General features: G+C 43.0%; 1 pseudogene; it reads left to right on the top strand.

Moving 5' to 3' along the window:
- Nucleotides 1–9313: 9313 nt before the first annotated feature.
- On the top strand, nucleotides 9314–9431 carry LOC126208365 (5S ribosomal RNA; annotated as a pseudogene).
- Nucleotides 9432–10483: the final 1052 nt, after the last annotated feature.

Here is a 10483-nt window from a genome sequence, read left to right as displayed (position 1 = left end):
ACATTGGGGGTCCTGCGCGCCGGATGGGTATGAAATGATGATCAAGACAACACAACACTCTGTTCCTGAGCGGAGAAAATCCCCGACCTAGCCGGGAATCGAACCCAGGCCCGTAGGACGGCAGTCCGTCACGCTGACCACGCAGCTATCGGGGCGGACTTAAAAACTTCATGGAAACCACTCATTTTACGTCTGCGGTCTTGGAGCGGTTATCGGTCTGAGACTTCGCCGCTTGGAATTGTGTGTGTGTGAAATCTTGTGGGACTTAAATGCTAAGGTCATCAGTCCCTAAGCTTACACACTACCTAACCTAAATTATCCTAAGGACAAACAGACACACACCCATGCCCGAGGGAGGACTCGAACCTCCGCCGGGACCAGCTGCACAGTCCATGACTGCAGCGCCTTAGACCGCTCGGCGCTTGGAATTCCAGCAATATTGCTATCCATTTTAATAATCAAACACATGACTGGTAAGCACTGTGTATGTTTTGATTCGGTGTTTGCTGCATTTTTGACTTGGACTCATAATTTTCACCTGTGACATGGGCTGTTGCGCCTACTGCGCGTACTTTTCTCCACAGTCTACATTCGCGTCTCTGAGATTTACCGCTTCAGCCTATAAATATGCACTGAGGGCACAAAAGTCATGGCATAGTGATATGCACATATACAGATGGCGGCGGTATCACGAACACACAGCCTAAGCTGACAGTGCATTGGGGGAGCGGTCATTTGTACTCAGGTGATTCACGTGAGAAGGTGTCCGACGTGATTGTAGCCCCATGACGGGAATTAACAAACTTCGAACGCGGAACCGTAGTTGGAGCTAGACTCTTGGGACATTCCATTTCGGTAAATCGTTAGGGTATTCAATATTCCGAGATTCACATTGTCAAGAATGTGCCGACAATACAACATTTCAGGTATTACCTCCTACCGCGAACAAAGCAGTGGCCGACTGCCTTCACTTAACGACCGATGTTAGTGGCGTTTGCGTAGAGTTGTCTTTGCTAACAAAAAAGCAACACTGTGTGAAATAACAGCATGACACAATGTGGGATGTACGACGAACGTAACCGATAGGACAGTGCGGCGAAATTTGGCGTTAACAGGCTACGGCAGCAGACTGAAGACGTGAGTGGCTTTGCTAACAGCACGACAGCGCCTGCAGCAGTTGGGCCCCAGGCGACTGTAAAACAGAAGCCTCGTCAGATGAGCGCCGATTTCAATTGGTAAGAGCTGACTGTAGGTTTCGAGTGTGGCGCAGACACCACGAAGCCTTCGACCCAAGTGATCAACAAGGCACTGTGAAAGCTGGTGGCGGCTCCATAATGATGCGGGCTGTGTTTACTTGGTGGCGTTCGCCTACTTGGAGACCATCTGCTGTCATTCATGGACTTCTCGTTCCCAAATAACGATGGAATTTTTACGGACGGCAATGCGACATGGCATGTCACCGGGCCGCATTTGTTCCTGATTAGTTTTAAGAAAATTATTCACAATTTGAGCGAATTATTTCGCCACCCAGATCGCACGATTTATTTGTTCATGAGACCCAGAAAATATTAGATCCAGGCTCCCAGGTAGATGCCATTTTTCTTTTCTTCCGGAAGGCGTTCGATACAGTTACGCACTGTCGCCTGATAAACAAAATAAGAGCCTACGGAATATCAGACCAGCTGCGTGGCTGGATTGAAGAGTTTTTAGCAAACAGAACACAGCATGTTGTTCTCAATGGAGAGACGTCTACAGACGTTAAAGTAACCTCTGGCGTGCCACCGGGGAGTGTTATGGGACCATTGCTTTTCACAATATATATAAATGACCTAGTAGATGGTGTCGGAAGTTCCATGTGCCTTTTCGCGGATGATGCTGTAGTATACAGAGAAGTTGCAGCATTAGAAAATTACAGCGAAATGCAGGAAGATCTGCAGCGGATAGGCACTTGGTGCAGGGAGTGGCAACTGACCCTTAACATAGACAAATGTAATGTATTGCGAATAAATAGAAAGAAGGATCCTTTATTGTATGATTATATGATAGCGGAACAAATACTGGTAGCAGTTACTTCTGTAAAATATCTGGGAGTATGCGTACGGAACGATTTGAAGTGGAATGATGACATAAAATTAATTGTTCAAATGGTTCAAATGGCTCTGACCACTATGGGACTTAACATGTGAGGTCATCAATTCCCTAGAACTTAGAACTACTTAAACCTAACTAACCTAGGGACATCACACACATCCATGCCCGAAGCAGGATTCGAACCTGCGACCGGAACGGTCGCGCGGTTTCAAACTAAAGCGCCTAGAACCGCTCGGCCGGTAATTAATTGTTGGTAAGGCGGGTGCCAGGTTCAGATTCATTGGGAGAGTCCTTAGAAAATGTAGTCCATCAACAAAGGAGGTGGCTTACAAAACACTCGTTCGACCTATACTTGAGTATTGCTCATCAGTGTGGGATCCGTACCAGATCGGGTTGACAGAGGACATAGAGAAGATCCAAAGAAGAGCGGGGCGTTTCGTCACAGGGTTATTTGGTAACCGTGATAGCGTTACGGAGATGTTTAATAAACTCAAGTGGCAGACTCTGCAAGAGAGGCGCTCTGCATCGCGGTGTAGCTTGCTCGCCAGGTTTCGAGAGGGTGCGTTTCTGGATGAGGTATCGAATATATTGCTTCCCCCAACTTATACCTCCCGAGGAGATCACGAATGTAAAATTAGAGAGATTAGAGACAGTCGTTCTTCCCGCGAACCATACGCGACTGGAACAGGAAAGGGAGGTAATGACAGTGGCACGTAAAGTGCTCTCCGCCACACACCGTTGGGTGGCTTGAGGAGTATAAATGTAGATATAGATTTAGATGTAGATATAAATCCCACCGAACACCTATGGGACGTAATGAGAGGTCAGTTCGTGCACAAAATCCTGCACCGGGAACACTTTCGCAATTGTGGATGGCTAAAGAGGCAGCATGGCTCAATTTTACGCAGGGAACTTCCAACGACTTTTTGAGTCAATGTTAGGTCGATTTTCTGCACTGTCCGACGTGGCGTTAGGAGGTATTCCACGGCTTCTCTCACCCCATGGTAGGGTCACTTTGGCACTCAGAATTACATCACCGACTAGCCTTTAAGATGTACTGCTGTCCCGGAAGCAGGACCAAAAGATGATGGAATATGAGGAAAACCTCTTGTAATGAAGGAAATCTGTGATTCTATATGAAATTAGCATCACTCAGAGATCTTCCTGTTCTTCATCGTGATACAAGGTTTCCAGATCTCTAGGTTAGCTTGTGTTACATACGCTTCCTCCTAGTTATTTTTCTGTTTAGTTTAGCGGGAGATTGTATTGTTCCATGATGATCTTTTTCGTAAAGGATTCAATCTTAGAGCGCTTCTATCGCTGGTGCTCCTTTCATCTTTTGTCTGGTGGTGGTAAAATAGTCGTGTTACGTTTTCTGGGTACCATGCAGCAGAGATGCATTATTTACACTCTCCGGCGTTACTATGTCATATCATGGATTGTAACTTTACCTCTGAATAAGTAGGCGATTGCTTAACCCGTTCGTGGTTGCTGGGACACATATTTCCCACTAATTTTGTGCCTTATTTAAAACACTGGGCAGCGAGTTGCATATTTCTGCTCAGTCCTGCCATCTGCTGGCAGCTCTTCTGAACTCTGAAAAAAAAATCGAGGCACTGAAATTCTCAGTCTATAGAAGGCTGTGACTGTTGCAGTGCGTTGTCGCGTGAGTTTCCGCACCAAAACTTCAGTTTCTCGTGTCTCGAGACAGTTTTCGGCGTATTCTGACTACTAAAAATGTCCGAAGTAAGTATTTTTGCTATTTTCAGTTTCTTAGATATTTACAAATGACAACTACACTTTCTAAAACGTATTTAGTTCTAAAATATTTTTTTAACGTAGTTACAATTAGTTCCTTTATGTTAGGATGTTGTAGGACTTATTTTTCAAAGAAACAGCTTTTTTCTGTAACATTTTGTGCTAGTAAAAGTACGGTATGTGGTCTAGAACTAAGACATATTATTGTTACTTTATGCACAAGCTGCGAGACAGCGAGATCCTGGATTTTTTATTTTCACTGCCAGATAATCCAGAAGAATCGGACATTGAAGCTGATGATGGTGATCTAGAGGAGGTTTTTTAATCTCATGATCATTTGTCTACTCCAAGCACACCATTAGAAACATGGACACACAATTGTATGGAGCAGATTGTCAACAACGATGTGCAACTAGATTCGTTGATAGATGAAAACATCAGTGTTGCGAGTGAAAGTGGAGTGAATTTTGAGCAAGATGATGAAACTGGTGAATTTACAGATTTTCACTGGGATGATGATGTAAATCACTTTGAAGAACTAAATTTACCCTCAGTGTTCGACACAAAACCAACAGTAAACTTTGCTTTGGCAGACAATGAACTTGTGTATTTTGAAAAAATTATTTGACGATTCGATGATGCAACAGATCTGCTTTCAGACAAATTTGTATGCCAAACAGAAGAATAGTGCACAGTGGGGGGAACTCACAGTTCAGGAACTAAAAGCTTTTCTGGGTATGATCATAGTAAGTAATGGGTATTCATCAATTACCTGAGGCAGCCAGTTACTGGAGCTCACACCCATATCTAAATGTAAATGCAGTATCGAATGTTATGACACTTTCTCGCTATAAGAAAATAATAGAGAACCTTCACTGCAATGATAATTTGTTTCAGCCAGCAACAAACGGTCCTGGTTATGACAAGTTGTCCAAAACAGACCACTTATCTCAGCCCTAAACAAAAACTGTTTGAAAGTATATCACCCTTCTACTTCACTTGCTGTTGATGAGTCAATGGTTGCATTCAAAGGAAGAACATGCCTGAAACAGTACACGGCCATGAAACCTGTAAGAAGAGGTTACAAAATTTGGTGCCTTGCTGATGCAAACACAGGTTTTATTTCAAATTTTGATGTCTACACAGGTAAATCTGCTGCCAGTAGAGGGGAATTCAAAGATTGTCAAATGTGTGAAAGAGTAGTGCTGGAATTCGGTAAACCATTTTTTAATTCCAATAGAACTGTGGTTTTTGATAATTTCTTTTCAACATTAATGAAGGAACTGAGAAAACGGGGGCATTATAGCTGTGGTACCGTCAGAGGAAACAGAAAAGACCTACCTCCATTTTTGGCGAGTAAATTACCAAGTCTAAGCCGTGGAGAGTTTACACTTGTTGTCAAATCTGGTGTTGCTGCTGTTAAGTGGCAAGATAGCAAAGCAGTCTGTCTTCTTTCCACTGCACATAATCATAAAGATGTTGTATTCATCAAAAGAAAATTGAAAGATGGATCCACAATCAGCATTTCATGTCCCGAAGTAGTACATGTTTGTAATAGTACTATGGGTGGAATAGATCGTTTTGACCAGCTACGAGAAAGGTATACGGTAGGCAGGCGATCAGTAAAATGGTGGCACCGACTATTTTATTTTTTTGTAGACTTTGCCAGCGTCAACTCTTTTGTACTATTTCGACTGTCAAGACTAAACGCAAACTAGCTGTCATTTCGAATGAGACTAGCAAGGCAGATGATAAATGGATTTTCATCAAGAATGAAGAAGGGCTCATCATCTGCTTTCTGTTCTAGCAAAATATGTGTCACTGCAGTGCCACAGGAAGTAAGGCTTATGAATGTCGGGTCTCATATTCCCAAGGAGCAAAAGATCAGGAGGCGGTGTAAGTTTTGCAGCACAAAAGACACTGAAAAACGAACAAAATATGTTTGTTCATCCTGTAATGTGCCACTTTGTATTTCACCTTGCTTTCCAAAATTTCACGTAATGTAAGTAATATTCACTAAGTAACAGAATGTATTTTTTGTCGGAAATAATAAAGTATACCACATGTTTGCATATTGGGAAAAATGAGTTACATTTAATTTCCAATACATTAACGTTAAATACTGGTGCAAATAAGCCTTGTTCATAAATTTTACACTAATTTGTAGTAACTTCATTGTGAGGAAAATCGGTTCCAAAAATGATCAGTGGGACGTATGCGATCCTGTTTTTTTTCTTTTTTTTTAAGAAAATGGTTCAAGTTAAAAATTATTCAAAGGCATATTTGTAATTCTGACCCAAATAAGCCTCTGTAACAGCTGCGGTACCTTAATAAATTCTAAAAAATTAGTAAAAACCACGAAAGGGTTAATATAAATACCGCCTTGAGTATTATTTATTTTCATCAGTCAAATCCCGCATATTCTACGGCTGTAGAAAAATTTACAGATGAATCCCTAGCATTTGCCTGAAGACGTCACCGGTTTCCTGTGGCAAAGAAATTTTGCAATCTGAAGACAGGGCAGGAAGCCATAGGAATAGAGAGGTAAAGGTAGGTACATAATAAGAGGTATTATGAGCTGTAAAGATCTAAAATCTTACTACAGTCTCATCCCGTGGGAGTAAAGCTTTATCTTCTCATTTTGACGCTCCGCGGCTTGAGTGTGAATTTGTTCGCTGTAGCGGCTTCTCTGCGGGTTCTCCGGCGCCGATCTGGCAAATCTTTGTTTTGCAAGGGAACGACGTCACATTTAGGTAGTGTGTTGTCAGTATTTGAATCGGTCCTTTCGAAAAAGTCATCAGTCACAAAAGAAAACTTTTACAGTAGAAGGCTACAACAACCTACAACGTAAAACATCTGTGTATTTACTGATATTTCGATATCAGTGGTTACTGAGTATTTAAGGTTTAGCATTGTGTATTTTTGTTTTGTAGTTTATAGTTTAGCATAAAAATGAATTTTAAAATTCCTGACTCATGGCCTTTCTTCTATGAAAAATTATTCGTTACAATAATGTAAGCTATCCTTGGAAAAAAAAAAAACATTGATTTTATTACCAAATCAATAAATATGGTGAGTTGCAAACTCAAATGAGACTATTACTATTTCATTCCCTTTTAAAGCTGTAGCTGCCCGTCTTATAACAATAGTGCAGTAGAACACAATAAAAGAAGTTAATCTTCTTGATCGTCACTGTTTGTTCCCCTGGTATTGATCATCCTTGCAGTTTCTAGAAAAATTCCATATCCTCGGGGGGAACATACAGGGTGTTTCAAAAATGACCGGTATTTTTGAAACGGCAATAAAAACTAAACGAGCAGCGATAGAAATACACCGTTTGTTGCAATATGCTTGGGACAACAGTACATTTTCAGGCGGACAAACTTTCGAAATTACAGTAGTTACAATTTTCAACAACAGATGGCGCTGCAAGTGATGTGAAAGATATAGCAGACAACGCAGTCTGTGGGTGCGCCATTCTGTACGTCGTCTTTCTGCTGTAAGCGTTTGCTGTTCACAACGTGCAAGTGTGCTGTAGACAACATGGTTTATTCCTTAGAACAGAGGATTTTTCTGGTGTTGGAATTCCACCGCCTAGAACACAGTGTTGTTGCAACAAGACGAAGTTTTCAACGGAGGTTTAATGTAACCAAAGGACCGAAAAGCGATACAATAAAGGATCTGTTTGAAAAATTTCAACGGACTGGGAACGTGACGGATGAACGTGGTGGAAAGCTAGGGCGACCGCGTACGGCAACCACAGAGGGCAACGCGCAGCTAGTGCAGCAGGTGATCCAACAGCGGCCTCGGGTTTCCGTTCGCCATGTTACAGCTGCGGTCCAAATGACGCCAACGTCCACGTATCGTCTCATGCGCCAGAGTTTACACCTCTATCCATACAAAATGCAAACGCGGCAACCCCTCAGCGCCGCTACCATTGCTGCACGAGAGACATTCGCTAACGATATAGTGCACAGGATTGATGACGGCGATATGCATGTGGGCAGCATTTGGTTTACTGACGAAGCTTATTTTTACCTGGACGGCTTCGTCAATAAACAGAACTGGCGCATACGGGGAACCGAAAAGCCCCATGTTGCAGTCCCATCGTCCCAGCATCCTGAAAAAGTACTGGTCTGGGCCGCCATTTCTTCCAAAGGAATCAGTGGCCGATTTTTCAGGTCCGAAACGATTACTGCATCACGCTAACGGGACATTCTTCGTGAATTTGTGTCGGTACAAACTGCCTTAGACGACACTGCGAACACCTCGTGGTTTATGCAAGATGGTGCCCGGCCACATCGCACGGCCGACGTCTTTAATTTCCTGAATGAATATTTCGATGATCGTGTGATTGCTTTGGGCTATCCGAAACATACAGGAGGCGGCGTGGATTGGCCTCCCTATTCGCCAGACATGAACCCCTGTGACTTCTTTCTGTGGGGACACTTGAAAGACCAGGTGTACCGCCAGAATCCAGAAACAATTGAACAGCTGAAGCAGTACATCTCATCTGCATGTGAAGCCATTCCGCCAGACACGTTGTCAAAGGTTTCGGGTAATTTCATTCAGAGACTACGCCATATTACTGCTACGCATGGTGGATATGTGGAAAATACCGTACTATAGAGTTTCCCAGACCGCAGCGCCATCTGTTGTTGAAAATTGTAACTACCGTAATTTCGAAAGTTTGTCTGCCTGAAAATGTACTGTTGTCCCAAGCATATTGCAACAAACGGTGTATTTCTATCGCTCCTCGTTTAGTTTTTATTGCCGTTTCAAATATACCGGTCATTTTTGAAACAACCTGTACCTTCCTTTCAATGTATCTTGTATTTCTTTGACATTGATGAGCACCCATTTTTCAGGATCCGCAAAGCTATTGTAGAGTACAAGATCCTTAGTGAAGCTTTACAGGACCTGAAATATCTCTGTGCCAGCAGCATCAATGAACTGCTCGGTTTTCACTTGCCCAGGAGCCGCGCGGGCTAGCCGCGGCGTCTGAGGCCGCCTTGTCACGGTCCTCGCTGCTGCCCCCTTCGGAGGTTCGGGTCCTCCCTCGGGCATGGGTGTGTGTGTTGTCCTTAGTGTAAGATAGCTTAAGTTAGAATAAGTAGCGCGTAAGCTTAGGGACCGATGACGTCAGCAGTTTGGTCCCATAAGACCTTACCACAAATTTCCACACTTGCCCAGGATAATGTGCCTTTTACTCTAACCTCAGCCACTAGGAAGGGAAAAAAGAAACTTTATGTTCCTCAGGAAATTTTCCTATGCTTGATTCAGAGAGGCAAAACTTTTAAAAATAAAACGACAGGGGCACCAATTTTCGAATGCTAATATAGCTACGTCCTCAACAGTTTCCTTTGAGGATTTACTTGATACCTTTTTTTTTATCATTATGGCATACTCTTCACTGTCACGATGGCTCACCAAAGTCTTTATAGTTTCATCTCTCTCATTTGGGGGCAACGGCCTTGCCGCAATGGATACACCGGTTCCCGTGAGATCACCGAAGTTAAGCGCTGTCGGGTGTGGCCGGCACTTGGATGGGTGACCATCCAGGCTGCCATGCGCTGTTGCCATTTATCGGGGACCAATAAGCCTCGTGATGCCAATTGAGGAGCTACTCGACCGAATAGTAGCGGCTCCGGTCAAAGAAAACCATCATAACGACCGGGAGAGCGGTGTGCTGAACACACGCCCCTCCTATCCTCATTCCCAACTGAGGATGACACGGCGGTCAGATGGTCCCGATGGGCCACTTGTGGCCTGAAGACGGAGTGCTCTCTCATTTGGGAGAAAACTATATCCTTGCATAGGGAAGTAATGTTTCATTTCCTTAAATCTCCCAGTTGTTGCAAGTGTCACACAAAAGTTATCATTGTGTTATTATCATTCTGACCGGTACACCCACTGGAGAACTGGTGAAGCTCATTTACATCTTTTACTATATGCTTTTGGAAATAATTGCAGGTAAAGAATTTAGACTACATTGTTTGTGGAGCGCAGCGATCTGGTGCTATACTTAGGTTAAATCAACAGTTGAGATCGCAATAACACTTATTTATTATTACCGGTTTATTCTTATGTTAAAACCGTCCTCGGGTATTTTGGCCCCCTATGGCCGGTGCTGGAGGCTCCTCAGTTTTTCACGTGATACCACAATCTGTGATCGTGATCACGTCACAAACCGAGGAGCCTCCAGTATCGGCCATGGAGGCCCAAAAACATCTGCGGATGTCTTCAACATACGCCGAAACCGGCAATAATAAATAAGTGTTATTGCGGTCTCGACTGTTGTTGTAATATAAACTACTTGGCTTCGCCTTCGTGCTACCTGTAGAAGTGTGTGCTTACTTTTCAAATTATGTATGTTAAAAACATTGATCTGTAGCTTTTTCAAATAAAGGATATCCTGAACAGAGATGTTTGGTAAGACTAAAATTTGCATTTAGTGAAACTTCATCCCTCATACATGACTTTCGTTTTCATTGCGTTCAAAAACTTCATTAATTGTACTGTAAAAAATTTTGAACCTTCTGTAGTGAACTACTGACTGGATTGCTAACGTTTGACAAACTTAACAAGAAGAAGTACACGTGAAAGCAGCAAGAGGCCACCATTAGCTACTGCT

This window comes from Schistocerca nitens, chromosome 1 (assembly GCF_023898315.1).
Source record: "Schistocerca nitens isolate TAMUIC-IGC-003100 chromosome 1, iqSchNite1.1, whole genome shotgun sequence".
Classification (NCBI taxonomy): domain Eukaryota; kingdom Metazoa; phylum Arthropoda; class Insecta; order Orthoptera; family Acrididae; genus Schistocerca; species Schistocerca nitens.
Note: the sequence above shows the minus strand (reverse complement) of the source record. Positions and strands in the feature narration are given on the sequence as shown.